Here is a 19,409-nt window from a genome sequence, read left to right on the forward strand (position 1 = left end):
TGAATTGTCTGCACCTGTACCCCACCACCACCATATCAACGCCCCAGAACGGCCCTGGCAAACCTGTCGCCTGCTCTCTGATTACTGACGTTTTTGTAGTATATCGAAGAGAATGATGACGGGGTCTTCCAGGACACTGGCTGACAGATCTCTTCATTGGGGACCCCCACGATAGGCCCAGGATGATGAGATCGATCTTGTTGAGTGGGCCTTGGGGCGCGCATCATTGCGACCGCCCCGGACCAGCCACCGTGCTAGGGTTTGCTTAGCGGCTGGACCATGAGTTTCTGCATGGGTGGTGAATATGCGGTCATGAGTCCCTCTTAAGGTTTGTGTTCGGAAGAGGTACTGCTGAAGCGCCCTCACCGGGCACCACAGCCTGTCTTCGGCTACTGACGAACCTTGCCCAATTCTGGGTATGGAGAGGGATGAGTGTCGGAATGTACTGCGCTCGTTCTTGGCCAAGAAATCGGGGCACAGAAAGAGCGTCGCTCCGTTGTTTGTGAAATGTCACGGAAGCTGACTTCGAGACCGCATGCAATTCTGAGCACCGCCGTCCTGAAGCCAACGCCAATAGGAAAGCCATCTTGAGAGTTACGTACTTAAGCGTCGCTTTTTACAGGGGCTCAAAAGGATGACCCTTAAGGTAATCTAAGACTGTGTTGAGATCCCACGGGGATCACCTTCCTATCGTTGAACATACCGTCGAGGAGAAGACTGAGGGACCCATCGGTGTTGATGGTCGACCCGTCTTCGAATCCTCAATGAACGGAGAGAATCGCCGACTTGTAGTTGGCCACCGTGGCCTGCTGAAGTCCTGACTGGAACTTTTCTGTCAGAAACTCTGCCACTAGAGGCACAGACGCTCTAGTGGGAGAGATATCTCTCTCACCGCACCATGCGTAGTAGGGAGCCAGCCGCTGGCTATACGTATGGAGGGTAGACTTTCGTCTACCCCCTGCGATGAGAGCTGAAGCAGCTTCTGATGAAAAGCCTCCCCCGCTGCGCGTTCCCTGATAAGGGCCATGCAGCTAACTGCAGGTGCTCTAGTGGTGGACTGGGTACCTCCTAGGCGAAATGTCAACCGTGCTAGCATGGTCAACCATGGTCAACCATGGTCAAAACATGGTTGACCATGGTTAACTATGGTCAGCGATGATCAGCCATGGTGGCTTGACCATGGTCAACCATGGTTGCCATGGTCACCATGGTATACCATAGTCGACCATGCTTTAGCATGGCCGAGCATGGTTAGCCATGGTCTTCACCTCACTTGACCATGGTTGACCATGGTCACTTTTAAGTATACCATGGTCAACCATGCTTTATCATGGGTGAGCATGGTCAGCCATGTTCATCACCTCACTTGACCATGGTTGACCATGGTCACTTCAAGTATACCATGGTCAATCATGCTTTAGCATGGATGAGCATGGTCAGCCATGGTCATCACCTCACCTGACCATGGTCACTTCAAGTATACCATGGTCAACCATGCTTTAGCATGTGTGAGCATGGTCAGCCATGGTCATCACCTCACCTGACCATGGTTGACCATGGTTACTTCAAGTATACCATGGTCAACCATGCTTTAGCATGGCTGAGCATGGTCAGCCATGGTCATTTTTCCATAAAAAGTCTGGAATTCCAATGGTGGGATAGAGGACATCAATGAAAATTGTTAAAAAATCTTTGAATTTCAATGGACCAGATTTTAACTTCCAGATATGGTACATATGCATGGTAATAATGAGCCCTGGGGAGGAGGTTGAGGTGGCAAGTCAATTTTGGCTGGCTGATTTATAAATTTGTTTAATTTTCATATTAAAATTTCATAGTGAAATGTTAATGCTGTTATTTTTAGTTTATTAGTCAGCATTAATCACTTGCAAGTGTTTGTGGGTCTAACCCTGATAATCATAAATAAAAAAAAGAGCCACATTGTTTTCCTGTCAGATGTTGAAAACTGCTAGCAATGTCAATTTCATGTGAAAATTGCTGTATTTTGTCAATAACAACAAAAAACAAAATTTGATTCAATCAGATCATAGAGGATGCTTCATACATCTTCTCTGATCAGATTCACTAGTGAACAGAGATATAGGATTAGTAACCATTGAATGGGCATAAAAATTCTAGCCAACTTGATGTGGGGAACTTAAGACAAAGACAAACTCGCGGTGTACTAGCGTTGGGCGATACTCGATACTGCCGATACCAGTGGTATCGGTAGTCGATACCATTTGGTATCGGCCATTCTCCGATACGATACTTTTGACAGATTGAGAATACACAAATATTCAAATTGACAACTTCGGCTAGCATCTTAAAATGAAACTTTGAGTCAAAAATAGTCCAAAACAGGAATGTTTTGTAGACTCCTAACCGGAGCGATCTTACCTTTCCGATGTTGATTAAGATACTTCTTGCATCGATCCCGAGATGTGGAAAAACCCAATAGTCATTTTGTCCCACATAAAAGAATAAATAACAAAAAAAAACGATCCCCGAATGGACTCACCCATTTGGTGACGTCACATCCGGTAATCATCCCTTATCCGACTTGGGCACCCCTACTCGGCCAAACTTGTAGGGGGCGGCCGGGGGCCGGGATCATCAACATCGGAAAGGTAAGATCGTTCCGGTTAGGAGTCTACAAAACATTTCTGTTTTGGACTAGACTCGACACCGGACGATCTTCCCTTTCCGATGTTGATTAAGATAGGCTTGCATCAACATCTGAAAGATCGATCTAGCAAGTAACCGACGGATGGAGGTACAAGATTGGCCAGCATCTGATCAGGAACGGGATCGGGAGCAGGTAGCACGGTTTTCCTGTGGTCAAAGAATTTTCCCCCACATCGGCCGGGAAACAAAAATGAGCATGAATACAGACAAAAACCTCCGCACTTATTATAGTATGGTGGTTAAGAATAGAAACACTGGTTCATACCATGCTGAGTATTCTGAATTGTCTGCACCTGTACCCCACCACCACCATATCAACGCCCCAGAACGGCCCTGGCAAACCTGTCGCCTGCTCTCTGATTACTGACGTTTTTGTAGTATATCGAAGAGAATGATGACGGGGTCTTCCAGGACACTGGCTGACAGATCTCTTCATTGGGGACCCCCTACGATAGGCCCAGGATGATGAGATCGATCTTGTTGAGTGGGCCTTGGGGCGCGCATCTTTGCGACCGCCCCGGACCAGCCACCGTGCTAGGGTTTGCTTAGCGGCTGGACCATGAGTTTCTGCATGGGTGGTGAATATGCGGTCATGAGTCCCTCTTAAGGTTTGTGTTCGGAAGAGGTACTGCTGAAGCGCCCTCACCGGGCACCACAGCCTGTCTTCGGCTACTGACGAACCTTGCCCAATTCTGGGTATGGAGAGGGATGAGTGTCGGAATGTACTGCGCTCGTTCTTGGCCAAGAAATCGGGGCACAGAAAGAGCGTCGCTCCGTTGTTTGTGAAATGTCACGGAAGCTGACTTCGAGACCGCATGCAATTCTGAGCACCGCCGTCCCGAAGCCAACGCCAATAGGAAAGCCATCTTGAGAGTTACGTACTTAAGCGTCGCTTTTGACAGGGGCTCAAAAGGATGACCCTTAAGGTAATCTAAGACTGTGTTGAGATCCCACGGGGGGATCACCTTCCTATCGTTGAACATACCGTCGAGGAGAAGACTGAGGACCCATCGGTGTTGATGGTCGACCCGTCTTCGAATCCTCAATGAACGGAGAGAATCGCCGACTTGTAGTTGGCCACCGTGGCCTGCTGAAGTCCTGACTGGAACTTTTCTGTCAGAAACTCTGCCACTAGAGGCACAGACGCTCTAGTGGGAGAGATATCTCTCTCACCGCACCATGCGTAGTAGGGAGCCAGCCGCTGGCTATACGTATGGAGGGTAGACTTTCGTCTACCCCCTGCGATGAGAGCTGAAGCAGCTTCTGATGAAAAGCCTCCCCCGCTGCGCGTTCCTGATAAGGGCCATGCAGCTAACTGCAGGTGCTCTAGTGGTGGACTGGGTACCTCCTAGGCGAAATGTCAACCGTGCTAGCATGGTCAACCATGGTCAACCATGGTCAAAACATGGTTGACCATGGTTAACTATGGTCAGCGATGATCAGCCATGGTGGCTTGACCATGGTCAACCATGGTTGCTATGGTCACCATGGTATACCATGGTCGACCATGCTTTAGCATGGCCGAGCATGGTCAGCCATGGTCTTCACCTCACTTGACCATGGTTGACCATGGTCACTTTTAAGTATACCATGGTCAACCATGCTTTATCATGGGTGAGCATGGTCAGCCATGTTCATCACCTCACTTGACCATGGTTGACCATGGTCACTTCAAGTATACCATGGTCAATCATGCTTTAGCATGGATGAGCATGGTCAGCCATGGTCATCACCTCACCTGACCATGGTCACTTCAAGTATACCATGGTCAACCATGCTTTAGCATGTGTGAGCATGGTCAGCCATGGTCATCACCTCACCTGACCATGGTTGACCATGGTTACTTCAAGTATACCATGGTCAACTGATGCTTTAGCATGGCTGAGCATGGTCAGCCATGGTCATTTTTCAATAAAAAGTCTGGAATTCCAATGGTGGGATAGAGGACATCAATGAAAATTGTTAAAAAATCTTTGAATTTCAATGGACCAGATTTTAACTTCCAGATATGGTACATATGCATGGTAATAATGAGCCCTGGGGGAGGAGGTTGAGGGTGGCAAGTCAATTTTTGGCTGGCCGATTTATAAATTTGTTTAATTTTCATATTAAAATTTCATAGTGAAATGTTAATGCTGTTATTTTTAGTTTATTAGTCAGCATTAATCACTTGCAAGTGTTTGTGGGTCTAACCCCTGATAATCATAAATAAAAAAGAGCCACATTGTTTTCCTGTCAGATGTTGAAAACTGCTAGCAATGTCAATTTCATGTGAAAATTGCTGTATTTTGTCAATAACAACAAAAAACAAAATTTGATTCAATCAGATCATAGAGGATGCTTCATACATCTTCTCTGATCAGATTCACTAGTGAACAGAGATATAGGATTAGTAACCATTGAATGGGCATAAAAATTCTAGCCAACTTGATGTGGGGAACTTAAGACAAAGACAAACTCGCGGTGTACTAGCGTTGGGCGATACTCGATACTGTTGATACCAGTGGTATCGGTAGTCGATACCATTTGGTATCGGCCATTCTCCGATACGATACTTTTGACAGATTGAGAATACACAAATATTCAAATTGACAACTTCGGCTAGCATCTTAAAATGAAACTTTGAGTCAAAAATAGTCCAAAACAGGAATGTTTTGTAGACTCCTAACCGGAGCGATCTTACCTTTCCGATGTTGATTAAGATACTTCTTGCATCGATCCCGAGATGTGGAAAAACCAATATTCATTTTGTCCCACATAAAAGAATAAATAACAAAAAAAACGATCCCCGAATGGACTCACCCATTTGGTGACGTCACATCCGGTAATCATCCCTTATCCGACTTGGGCACCCCTACTCGGCCAAACTTGTAGGGGCGGCCGGGTCTGGGAATAATCAACATCGGAAAGGTAAGATCGTTCCGGTTAGAGTCTACAAAACATTTCTGTTTTGGACTAGACTCGACACCGGACGATCTTCCCTTCCGATGTTGATTAAGATAGGCTTGCATCAACATCTGAAAGATCGATCTAGCAAGTAACCGACGGATGGAGGTACAAGATTGGCCAGCATCTGATCAGGAACGGGATCGGGAGCAGGTAGCACGGTTTTCCTGTGGTCAAAGAATTTTCCCCCACATCGGCCGGGAAACAAAAATGAGCATGAATACAGACAAAAACCTCCGCACTTATTATAGTATGGTGGTTAAGAATAGAAACACTGGTTCATACCATGCTGAGTATTCTGAATTGTCTGCACCTGTACCCCACCACCACCATATCAACGCCCCAGAACGGCCCTGGCAAACCTGTCGCCTGCTCTCTGATTACTGACGTTTTTGTAGTATATCGAAGAGAATGATGACGGGGTCTTCCAGGACACTGGCTGACAGATCTCTTCATTGGGGACCCCCTACGATAGGCCCAGGATGATGAGATCGATCTTGTTGAGTGGGCCTTGGGGCGCGCATCTTTTGCGACCGCCCCGGACCAGCCACCGTGCTAGGGTTTGCTTAGCGGCTGGACCATGAGTTTCTGCATGGGTGGTGAATATGCGGTCATGAGTCCCTCTTAAGGTTTGTGTTCGGAAGAGGTACTGCTGAAGCGCCCTCACCGGGCACCACAGCCTGTCTTCGGCTACTGACGAACCTTGCCCAATTCTGGGTATGGAGAGGGATGAGTGTCGGAATGTACTGCGCTCGTTCTTGGCCAAGAAATCGGGGCACAGAAAGAGCGTCGCTCCGTTGTTTGTGAAATGTCACGGAAGCTGACTTCGAGACCGCATGCAATTCTGAGCACCGCCGTCCCGAAGCCAACGCCAATAGGAAAGCCATCTTGAGAGTTACGTACTTAAGCGTCGCTTTTGACAGGGGCTCAAAATGATGACCCTTAAGGTAATCTAAGACTGTGTTGAGATCCCACGGGGGATCACCTTCCTATCGTTGAACATACCGTCGAGGAGAAGACTGAGGGACCCATCGGTGTTGATGGTCGACCCGTCTTCGAATCCTCAATGAACGGAGAGAATCGCCGACTTGTAGTTGGCCACCGTGGCCTGCTGAAGTCCTGACTGGAACTTTTCTGTCAGAAACTCTGCCACTAGAGGCACAGACGCTCTAGTGGGAGAGATATCTCTCTCACCGCACCATGCGTAGTAGGGAGCCAGCCGCTGGCTATACGTATGGAGGGTAGACTTTCGTCTACCCCTGCGATGAGAGCTGAAGCAGCTTCTGATGAAAAGCCTCCCTCCGCTGCGCGTTCCCTGATAAGGGCCATGCAGCTAACTGCAGGTGCTCTAGTGGTGGACTGGGTACCTCCTAGGCGAAATGTCAACCGTGCTAGCATGGTCAACCATGGTCAACCATGGTCAAAACATGGTTGACCATGGTTAACTATGGTCAGCGATGATCAGCCATGGTGGCTTGACCATGGTCAACCATGGTTGCCATGGTCACCATGGTATACCATAGTCGACCATGCTTTAGCATGGCCGAGCATGGTCAGCCATGGTCTTCACCTCACTTGACCATGGTTGACCATGGTCACTTTTAAGTATACCATGGTCAACCATGCTTTATCATGGGTGAGCATGGTCAGCCATGTTCATCACCTCACTTGACCATGGTTGACCATGGTCACTTCAAGTATACCATGGTCAATCATGCTTTAGCATGGATGAGCATGGTCAGCCATGGTCATCACCTCACCTGACCATGGTCACTTCAAGTATACCATGGTCAACCATGCTTTAGCATGTGTGAGCATGGTCAGCCATGGTCATCACCTCACCTGACCATGGTTGACCATGGTTACTTCAAGTATACCATGGTCAACCATGCTTTAGCATGGCTGAGAGCATGGTCAGCCATGGTCATCACCTCACCTGACCATGGTTGACCATGGTCACTTTTAAGTATACCATGGTCGACCATGCTTTAGCATGGCTGAGCATTGTCAGCCATGGTCATCACCTCACCTGACCATGGTTGACTCTGGGTAGTGAATGAGAAAAAGCGCCCTCTGTTGTTATTAATCGTATTTGATGCGTATTTACAACGTTGTGAATAAATATTTGACACCATAGAATATAAAAACTAGTAATTTGATAAGTTAAAATAAGATTTTTAATGGAATAAATCTAAATAATATAATTATGCAGTTTATTCCGTTAAATATTTACCCCATAATTTCCTCATTCTTCAGGCCCTGCCCTCTATCGGGTGCTAATTTAAAGTTTAAGCTTGATTGCTATTGTTTCTTTCTATTGTTTCTTCCTTGATTGCTATTGTTTCTTAACCATGGTCAAACATGCAAATTTTTGACCATGGTTGACCATGGTCACTTTAGATAGACCATGGTTGACCATGGTCTCTGGCCGTGGTGCCATTTTTCAAAAACATGGTTGACCATGGTCGACAACTGGTTGACCATGGTCAAAAACATGGTTGACCATGGTCAAAAACATGGTTGACCATGGTCAAAAACATGGTTGACCATGGTCAAAACCCTGGTTGTTGAACTATGGTTGACAATGTTCAACCATGGTCAAACATGCTAAGTTTTAACCATGGTTGACCATGGTCACTTTAGATAGACCATGGTCAAAGGTTAACCATGGTTGACCATGGTCTCTGGCCGTGGTGCCATTTTTCAAAAGCATGGTTGACCATGGTTTGACCATGGTCAAAACCCATGGTTGAACCATGGTTGACCATGGTTAACCATAGTTCAACCATGCCTTTTTCGCATAGGCTCTCATCTGGGCATCCGGAGTAGATCTGGTAACATCGGACGAAACCACAGGTGTTTCGGCCAGAACGGCGCGATCAGAATGACGTTGCAGTCCTCCTCCCGATCTTGGCCACCATCCTCGTGTGTAGTGAGATCGGGGAAAGCGTATGTAGTCATCCTCCCCAGTCTATGGACAGAGCGTCCACGGCGGACGCTTGTGGGTCCGCGACCCTCGAGCAGTACACCAGCAGTTGATGATTGCGCTGAGATGCGAACAGATCTATCGAGGGGTGGTACATCACCTCGAAGATCATCTGGACGACCAGCGGGCAAGGGACCATTCTGTTGGTCCCGACACCTTCCCTCGTGACAGATCGTCCGCGAGGATGTTGGTGACGCCTGCTATGTGCATCGCTCTCAACGTAATATGCCTGGACTTGCACCACCCTATCAGGCGCAGTGCGTGCAGGCACAACCGAGGTGACCTGGTGCCCGCTTGCCTGTTGAGGTAGGCCACCACGGTTGTGTTGTCCATCTGGACAACGATATGAGATCCCACGCACGATCACCTCCTCGAAGTGCTGGAGAGTTCTCTCCAGTCCCCACTGCCCATAGGTCGAGAATGTTGATGTGGGACTCTGTCTCCGTGGCCGACCATAGGCCCGAGACTGAGTCCCCGTGGATGTGGCCCCAAGCCCAGCTTTGACGCGTCGGTCGTCACTACATGACGTACTGCAGGTGCAGGGAACCTGACATGCACCCTGGGTCAAATTGGGCTGATGGGTCCACCACCAGAGTTCCTCTCGCGTGATCTCCGACATCGGAACCGCGAGGGATATCGGGTGATGACTGGGCCTGTAAAAGGCGAGAAGGTGCAGTTGGATAGGCCTCATGTGAAAACGGCAGTACGGTACGAGGTATACCATGCATACTGGCCATATGGCCCAGAACCTTCATCCATGCCAAGATCTAGCACCGAAGCGAGAGTCTCCATTCTGAACCTCTTGGGCCTGATGAACTCGTTCAACGGCTTGAGGTTCAATATGGGCCTCCAGTCGCCGGTCTTCTTTGGAGCCAAGAAGAATGTGCTCCAAAACCCCTTGGGGAAAGGAGGGTAGCCGGGACAATCGCCCGCTTCGTGAGAAGCTGAGTGACCTCCGATAGTAGTGCCCGACGCTGGGGGCCGTCTGACGGCACTACTGTGGACCTCTGAAACGTACAGGCGCACGAGGGGGGACTGGTGAACTCCAGTCTGTAACCCCCGCTCACTACCGACAATACCCAGGTGCCCGAAGAGACGGCTTGCCGCCGGCATGGACTGTCGACCGCCGTGCCCTCAGGAACGATCTGACTTGCTCCCCTTGGAAGAACGCTTGCTCTTCTTGGGGCTTGTCTGATGATCCTGCGCTACTCTTTGCGCTTCCCAGACTTTTGGGTGCTGCAGAGGTAGCTTCGGGCTCCGGTATAGTCGGTGGTGCACGACCTGCTGAAGCTTGGTCAGGGCAGCCTCTGACTTCTTCAGAGTGCTCTCGTTGGTTGCCTTCTCGGCCCGGTCCGGTGCTCAACCGTGGCGCAAAAAGCCTCACCAAAGAGAAACCCCTGTCACTCCAAGTCAGATCTCTTCATTGCCTACATGGAAAGTATTATTTGCCATCTACCATGGATACAGCAATTTTGCAGGTCCAAGTGGTTAAATTCAAAATGCAGTGTATGGGAAGTTATTTTGACTTATATATTTTTTTTAAAATATGACACCATTTTGTAATCGAACAATAATATTTATAAGTGTTCCTTAATCCTATAGCTTTAAATGGCACTTCCCTGTTTAAATAGTGAATCCATAATATTAATTGAAATGCCAGTAAACTTCAACTTGATTTGATTTTTGTATTTTTGAAGATTTGTATTAAAATATCATCAATATAGTTGGAACATGTTGTCTAAATAGCCAATGTGCACAGTGTAAAGAAGTAATTTACATTTCTTTATAGCTGTTTATAAATGAACAATTATGAAGCAAATGGGATTTTAAAGTTTCCAGTCAGAGAATTCAGTCCCGGGAATTCAGTTTGTGTGTAGTTTGCTTGAAAAATGAGTTGTGGAATAAATACTACCATGAACTTTGAAGCAGCCAGTATCAGCTACAAGTGTAACTATAGTGACCTGGAGTAACTGTCCCATTGGGACTAGTCGTGTGCGTCCTCGTGTGCCCTATAAAAATACATGTTTCTCATGCACAAGCAATTATCACTGTGAAATCTGAATCATCATACAGGTGTTTGGTTTTTCACACCCTCATAGATTAGGTTTAGGGTAAAACCCAGGGTGGGGTTGTCCAAACAAGTCTTTTTGCTGCATATTAGGTCTTCCAAAAAGGGAATGGGGCTACTTTATCATGCCCTCTTTTGGGGTAAAATATTCCCCATGCAGTCTCAAAGAATGACCGGGGGGATTTCATCAAATGACTCCCTTTTATGTTTGGTGTCAATTATCACACTGAAAGACACCTAGTTTCAAACTGGTGTCTGCACATCCCTGTCATTTCCAGATTCGAGTGCCCCTTCCCGTCTGGAAATAGGGCTTCGTTTTTGCATTCATTAAATAAATGTTATTATGAAATTTTGGACTATATATCTTAGACTTGTTTCAAGTCCTTTGGCGTCCATAGTTAGTGAATGTAAAATTCATGGAAGCTTTGCCACAAAATTTCTGTTTCAAAAGTTATTCTTTAGAAATAATTATTTAGCATCATAACTTTGTAAAAATTTATTTGACATTTGAATTGTTGAGGCCAGATAGTTGACTTTCTTATCTTACTTTACTCCAGGCATACTGTGCACTGCAGGGGTAGTGTTTGAGCAAAATGCCCACCACGCCCACCCCACAAGGCACACTTCCTCCCTAGCTCATTTCGTCCTACACAAAAATCTGACCTGACTAAAAATTTTAGAGAGTCCAGTATATGATAGGCCTACTTCTACCACTGATTATACATGGATCCAATGAAGAGCATGAATAGAGAAAAGTAAGGAGGAAGCCTTGATCAAGGCTATATATATCTTAGCTTATCTTCCAAACTGTTTAGGCCTATATTAACGAAAAAAGTGAAACCTGTCAATCCTTTCATTTACTGAAGTAATGAAATTTATAGGCCTACTGTTTTAAAATTGAGCCTATTGTCAGGTCAGCTGGATAAGAAGTTAGTGAATTTAGACCAAAAAAAATCATTCTGTGAGAGATTATCAAAAATAGGGGTTACTTTACAAAGAACTTTGTATCTCAGCTGTGGGTCTGGGAACTGCAGTAGACTATTTCCTCAATGACCAACAAGTTGAAAACTTGGCCAAGCAGAGCAAGAAAGATGATTTTTATTTTCTTTTGGCATATATTGTGCCAATAAGGCCAACATTTTTTTGTTGTGTTGCCCTCAACCGCCCGACCCTAAAACCTGAAAAATCAGGGTCGGCATTTTTTTTGAATGATGATTATTACAGATTTGTTCAAAAAATCAATGTTTTTCACTTAAAATTAATATTTTATTGAAAGACTAGTCTTAAATTGATGTCTAACAGGTTTTTAGAAGTCAAAATTGACAAATGTTTCCTAATTGAAGAAGCATTATTTAATATTTGAAAAAAAAGAAGAAAAAAAAAAAAGAAATCCGCCCGTGTGACCCAACTTTCCCATTTTCCCACTTGAGGGCAACACAACAATATTTTTTTTGGCCTAAGTGGATTTACAAGCTATATAGGCCTATTTACAAAAGGTTACAGAAAAATGTACAAGATTGCAGTTCCTTAATAACAGAGCCGTAGCCACGAGTGCAACCCCCCACTCCCCCGAACTTGCAAAAGTATACAAAAAGTCCCAAAATTTAAGCATTCGCGAGCGTATAGCGAGCCAAAACAATTGATTTTTAAAGCTTTTTTGGTCAAAAAAAAGTCCAAATTTGCGAAGAAAGTCCACTTTTCACAAAATTGCACCACCTCTTGGAAAAAAGCCCACTTTTTCCAAATTCAGCACCCCCCTAAAAAATCGTGGCTACGGGCCTGCTTAATAACAAGATAATTGGATAAAAGACATGAAATTCACACATACACTATAGTAGGCCTACTGAATAATTTTGATATCAGGTCCAGGCAAGCTAATATTAAAATATAAATTAATTTCTTCAGACTCAGACAGAGTGCCCATGACATTGATTTATCCTCAATAGTAAAAACACTTACTCCCAAATACCCCCGAAAAATACAGCAAAATTAATTTTTATATGCAAGTTGGAACTGACTAAATTTTTTTTCTACATGTAATAGGCCTACATGTATATTTTCTTTTCTCCCAATGTTTTTCACAAAACTACTTTCATTTATATATACATACATGTAGTTAACGCAAGTAGGGAACTTTATACATTTCATTTATGTGTTACCATGGTAATATGGCTACACTAGTGTCAAAACTCAGGAAATGTCATTAGCCTCTGACCCCGTGCCAGGTTCAATCACAGGGCTATTCCACATACCGGGTAATTCAAAACTCAAACTCCGAAAAAGCAGTAATAGTTGCACACATGCAATATTAATGTACATGTAGTTATTACTGTCGATTGCAAATGTTTATACATGTACAGCTATTTTCTATGCAGGCTAGTGAGGCTACAATAGTGTAGATATTAAAAAAAAAATAAACCTGTGTGAACAATGACAGAGAACTACCGGGAAAACTAAAAGGTAAAATTGTGTGTTTGCCGGGCCATTTTCAATTTTACAGTATAGCATTTTAGCCCCAAATAAATGTTAAACAACATGAAAATTCCCATTTTAAATATATCATTGTGTAATTGTGTACATAGCCTTACATACCCTATACAGTGTACATGGCAAAACACTCGAAAATAACAGAGTATTGACAGTGAGTTTGAATTTGTAACCACTTATATTTACAAAAGGTCAAATGTGGGGAGGTATCATGTTCATCCAGGGATTTAGTTTTGACACTTCAGAGCTACTCCTGATGCATGCATGGTGGTGAAAGAAGAAAGATAAAATTATATAAAAAATGTATAGAAATTGTGACACAAATTGAATTATACATAAAATTTGTTGTTTTTCGGTTGCTAGCTTTATTTTTTGGGCTCTTCACTTTTTCAAACCGTCGAAAAAAAAATTTGGGGCAACAATTCACAACTTCCGTCGGCAAAAATGTTTTCGTCGGTACATACATTTTAATACAAGTTAATGTGCCCCCCCTATGCCACTGTCTGAAATTTCCATTGAATTGTCATTTTTACCCAAGGCCAAAATAGCCAGTGGGGTTTCTTTCACTTTACCTAATTGTTATATTAAGCTTATGATGGATGGACAGAAACCCTTCCCGGCAGTTATTACTAATATTATTTCTGCATTTCGGGTATAAAAGAATAAAAGAATAACATAATTAAAATTTGAACGAAATTGTACATATGGCTTTTAAGTTTTTCTGGAACTGAAAATTATGAGGGAAAAACTCTGGAATTCCAATGCCCTCTATAGGTGTTTTGGTCAAAACAGTAAAACATCTGGAATTCCAACGCATTGGGGAAAATAGCCTGTAATTCCAAAATGATTTTGGGAAAAAGTCTGGAATTCCGACGCCCTCTATGGTTTGGAGAATATGACTTTCGGGGAATCAAATCTGGATTTTCAGAAATTAAGAGTAAAACATTCTGGAATTCCTAACGCATTGGGGGAAAAGGTCTGGAATTCCTAACGCATTTGGGGGAAAAAGTCTGGAATTCCGATGCCCTCTATAGGTTGGAAGTATGTGACTGTAAAGAGTTTGGGGGAAAAAAGTCTGGAATTCCAGACCAAAGTACATACAAAAGAGTATGGAATTCCAGTGCCTCTATAGGGGGGGTTGATTATTATCTGGAACAGCCCAATGTCCCTAATAAAGACCTGGTGTGGAATCAGGTGTAATGAGAACAATAAATGGTTCAGTTTGGGGGCAAAAGAAATTGATATCCAGTCCAGCCTCTTTAAAAACCCTGTGAAGTAACGCAAACCCCGGTGATCATCTGAAATACTATTATAACTTGTCCTCCAAACAAAATACTCATTAAAGAAAAAAAATATAAGAATTTTGATTTTGTTTTTCAAAGACATAGACTTGGGTCGGTTTTTATTGGTGTGTGACAGTTGAAATCCATACTACCCTATGGAATACACGACCTTAGTATCTCCTTCAGGGGTTGTAGATTTAAAATGGAGTGACCCATTCAGCCCCAATTTGAAATTCGTACTCTCTGTGAGGAAGATTAAGGTAATGTCTTCCACGGAGGCAGGGGTGTAGTCAGCTTTTTAGCGTACATGGGCAAAGCAAAATTTTCGTCTCCATTTGTCAAATTTGTGTACCATTGTGGATGGCAAAGCCAATTTCTCGTCCCATTTCAGTAATTTTAATGACACTTTCTTTACTCTTAGCTGTCCCTATTTTATTCCTGAAAATTTTCTGTGGGCAAATTGCATACCACCCCCCTGCCCCTGACTATTCCACTGCATGGGCCGGGGTTGTATTGATTTCAATTGATATAGTCCAATCTGGTATTCATTTGTTTTACTTGCCTTATTGTTTACTTGCCTTATTGTTTGCATCGAAATTAAAAAAGGAACAATGCGATCAGTGAAAACTAATATTTTGTGGAAAACAAATAAGAATCTATTCTTTATGCAAATCGTACAATATTGCTTTAACTATGTATTATTTTTAAGAGGTGATCCCTGTTTCTTCCATAGGGTTACGAGTGGTACATCATCAACGTACATGTTAAAATGTAAAAACACTCTGTATTTGGTTGATATTACACAACGTTATAGGGTCCATGGCAGGGTAACATCCGATTTCATCAAAATTAGTTGACCAAATTAGGCATGTATCGTAGTGATCAATTTTTGAATAGACTAAAATATTTCCAACTTGTGGAAACCATAGAACAAATGGGACAAATGTCATTTACGCACAAACAATGTATTCCACAGCTCATAAGGATTTAAGAAAATTATAGTTTGACCTATCTGTGACGTATTGTTTTGGGGCTCTACAGGGGTAAAAATTGAAAAAAAAATGCACCGTTTGTAATAAATATTGTCTCAAATAGTGTTCCTCTTTACATAAGGATTCATATTGACAATAGGCATCGATAGGAGATATTGGTCTTTGACCTAATTTCCCGTGTGACCTTGGGAAACAAGCATCGTATGTGAAACCTATCTTTATTTCAATTGTTAGGAACATTTTAAGAGCATTTTGATTGAAATCGGACCAATTCGTCAAATTTATCCCGAGTGGAGCCCACAATTTGACCTTTGACCTTTTTGCTTATATTTCAAAAACGGTTTATCACTGATAGGTCAAACTAAGCTTTCCCCGAATCCTTATTACCCGAGGAATGTACCACTGTTTTAAATGGGTTCCAAAGGTTTATATTTTTGGGCCCATTTATAGTGAATCATATTGACCCCCAGAATTTACTTCTTATCTTAAACGGGCAATTCCCGTAACTTAACCGATGGTGATCTAAATGCCACGTATAATACGGTACCACAGCAGCTGAAGGGAGTATCCCATTATGCTTTGCGGTACCATAATAGAACTGAATGTGCCATAGAAAATCACAAAATCCCTCACTTCAACTTTAAATAACTTGCTTAAATCAGGGAAGCTTGGACTTTTGTTTGCAAAAATATGACCCCTAAAGTATTGTGAAACTATCCATAGCTCCCAATAGCTAAGCGGCTCTTGTTTATATTTTGTACACATTTGCTATGGGGTATGCAGATATACAGCAATGCATGATGGGATACTTCTTTCAGCTGCTGTGATACGGTACTGTAATATTAAACTGTTTACTAAGCATATTTTAAGATGATACAATAAGTGTACTGATTTCAATAAATGTGCACCCATTAAATCGGAAAATTTCGTAAAACGATGATAATAGAATTAGGACAGTATGTATTTCTTACGATTTATTTGTTAAATTGTACGTTTTGGAATAATGAACCTCTCCAATTACGAAATGTAAAACATGTAATACAGAGTAGAGTAATTAGCTGTGATATTAAAGTTAAAGTGCATTAATTATCAATAAGTAATATAGAGGTGCTCTGGAATTGGATCGGTTTGATAGTTTAATTCAAATACTTAGTATACAGGGTGTATCAAAATAAAGTATAAAGTTTGAAAATTGCCACTAGATTAAAAAAGTATGAAGTGTTTGGTCAAAATATTTTAGTTGACCTTGAACCGACTTTGCTAAAGTAATATTAACTCTTCATTTTGTAACATTGAGTAAGTCGTAATTTTACAATAAATATTAAAACTCAAAAGAAATATTTGTGCATATTTTCTGATGTTTCTAATGGTGTTTTCTACATCACGAGTATTAATATCAAAATTATATTTCTATATTATCACAGCATTTATTGAGCGCTATTTCAAAATCTTACCAAAGCGCTGTACAAAAGCAATAAACATGGATATAAAATCGAACATATAAAATTAAACAACATAATTAAGTATCACTTACTTGGAATAAAACATTGAGATGGACAAATGTAATCCTTGAGCAATTTCCTGAACATATTGACTGAGGGTGAAAGGCTGTTATGGAGAGGGAGCAAGTTTCAAAGCCGTGACAGCGTGGTCACCTCTCGAGTACGAGAAACTTGAAGAAGAAAATTACTTCTAGAGCGCAAATTTTCTCTGATGGTTTATTACTGAATGGGGACTCAGACAGGTAAACAGGCTTGAGGTATTTAATACCTTTGAAAGTCAAAAGCAGCACCTTGAAGACAATCCTTTAATTAACAGGAAACCAATATAATATCTGATGATGAGGACTGAAGTCTAAATGCATCTATTTTGCAATATTTACAGTTTTTTTCTGTCCTTTGCGGAAATTCCAAACAACAGCGAGTTCGCATGATCCAGGCGGAATATAATAAGTGAACGAAAGGTGATATATCTCCTGATTCCATAGATGTTCCTCAGATGAAAGTTAACTGTTTTTACAACAGATTTCACATGGTCCTTCACTGACATAGTTTTGTCAAACACTACACTCATTTCTTTTTGTAGAAGATGGAGTGATGTTTATATCAACAATTTTGAGATAGACATCCTGCTTTTTCAAGTTATTAAGAGGACGTTGCAACAAAACTGTTTTGTTGTATGTTATTTTTATTGTTAACTTCCTTTTCATGTATGCAGGACGTCACAAGCATTAAGACAGATGGAGCTACAAACAACACCAGCAATATGCTTTAACCCTCAAAATTATTGGCCCAAGACCTTAAGCACATCATACTGCATAAGATAACTTTTTGTTCTCATGTCAGACAGGGTGACACTCTAAATTTTGAACGGTTCACGTAGTTGTGAACAAACGGTTGAACCGTTTGTTGCACTCTCTTGATGCTACGTTCTTTGAATAAACGGTTAACCAGTGTACGTGCAGTGCTTATGATATAATTACCATTAAATAATCATATGTGTCAAAATTATCTTCTAATTGTTAGAAATATTTCCTTAGCTCTTTATACAAATTAAACCATGTATTTTCAAGACAAATTTGTGTTAGTGCACTAACATATGGTTGTCCCGAAAGTATATGGGTTTGTATTTTCGTGAGAATTATGTGTTAGTGCAGTATAAATAGCCAAGAATATATTTTTACCAATTACGAGCCGTTTTCTAAAAGACAATGACACCTGTTTTATTGGATTTATATTGTCATATAGGCACTGTATGTACACAGGTTTATTCAAAATACGTAGCATCAAGACAGTGCAAAAACGGTTGAACCATTTGTTTACTGTGACAAAGGGGAATCACAACTTTCATGAAATAGCTTAAATTGATAGATGATAAATTGAATTACTCAGGGCACGTGACAACATAGTGTAAAAGCATATCAAAAAATTGTCAACAGAGCCAATATTTTGAGTAATCCATAGAATACCAAACTAAAGTTTTTGATTTAAGAAACCCAAGTAATATGACCTTGGTTATCAAGAGCATAACATTCTATAACATATTTTTGTATGTAACAACGTTCTAAATGAAAAACAAAGTGGCTGACATAATACATGTCAAGATCATCTAATTTGTGACACTCAGCACCAACAAGTTGTATATGCATTAACAAAACTAGTCTAACGAATGGGGAGGTTTAGGAGCTGTGCAATACCACGGGTGGTCAATTTTAAAAATGGTTTGCCAAAAATCGCGTCCACCTTTGACTGTGCCAAAAATCTCCCCCCCCCCCTCCCCTTGACGTGCCAAAATATCTGTGCACCCCTTACATATGCACGATTTCGGGGAACCAAAGTTAGAAACCTTAAATTGTCATACAGTGAGAGCAGGGAATTTTGCATATTTTAACATATTCCTAACGATTTCCTACACATTTTTAGGACGTAATATAGAAACGGTGCTCAAAACATCTATGACAAAAATCGCTTGTCCCAATTTCAATCTGCCAAAAAATGCTGCCCCCTTTTTTTGTTTGTTTTTGGCCTGCCAAATAATCTTTGCACCCCTTATAATTGACCATCCCGGGGATATATATTATTATTGCACCACCCCTCCGTAAAACGCTCAAACAAACTCTATTTATCAATTGTTTTACCACACCACCTCACCCAGGGTAGGGTAGGCCGGCCAACTTCAAAGATAGGGATTGTTGGGGCCCAAGTACATTTATTTTGTTAATTTTTAAGCACTATTTTTACCACTATAGTGGTCTACTATAAATACTGCAACAGAAGTTTCTACGAATTTCGGCTGAAATCCAACTTTTAACAAATTTTGACTACATCTGGGCGATTTAAAAGGTTTTGGTCTGTACATGTACATGTTTTGGTATCAATCGAATCAGGAGGCCCATTTCAAATTATATTTTATATAATATATACATATCATATAGACATATCATATATATTAAGTTAGAC

Source organism: Amphiura filiformis, chromosome 19 (genome assembly GCF_039555335.1).
Source record: "Amphiura filiformis chromosome 19, Afil_fr2py, whole genome shotgun sequence".
Classification (NCBI taxonomy): Eukaryota; Metazoa; Echinodermata; class Ophiuroidea; order Amphilepidida; family Amphiuridae; genus Amphiura; species Amphiura filiformis.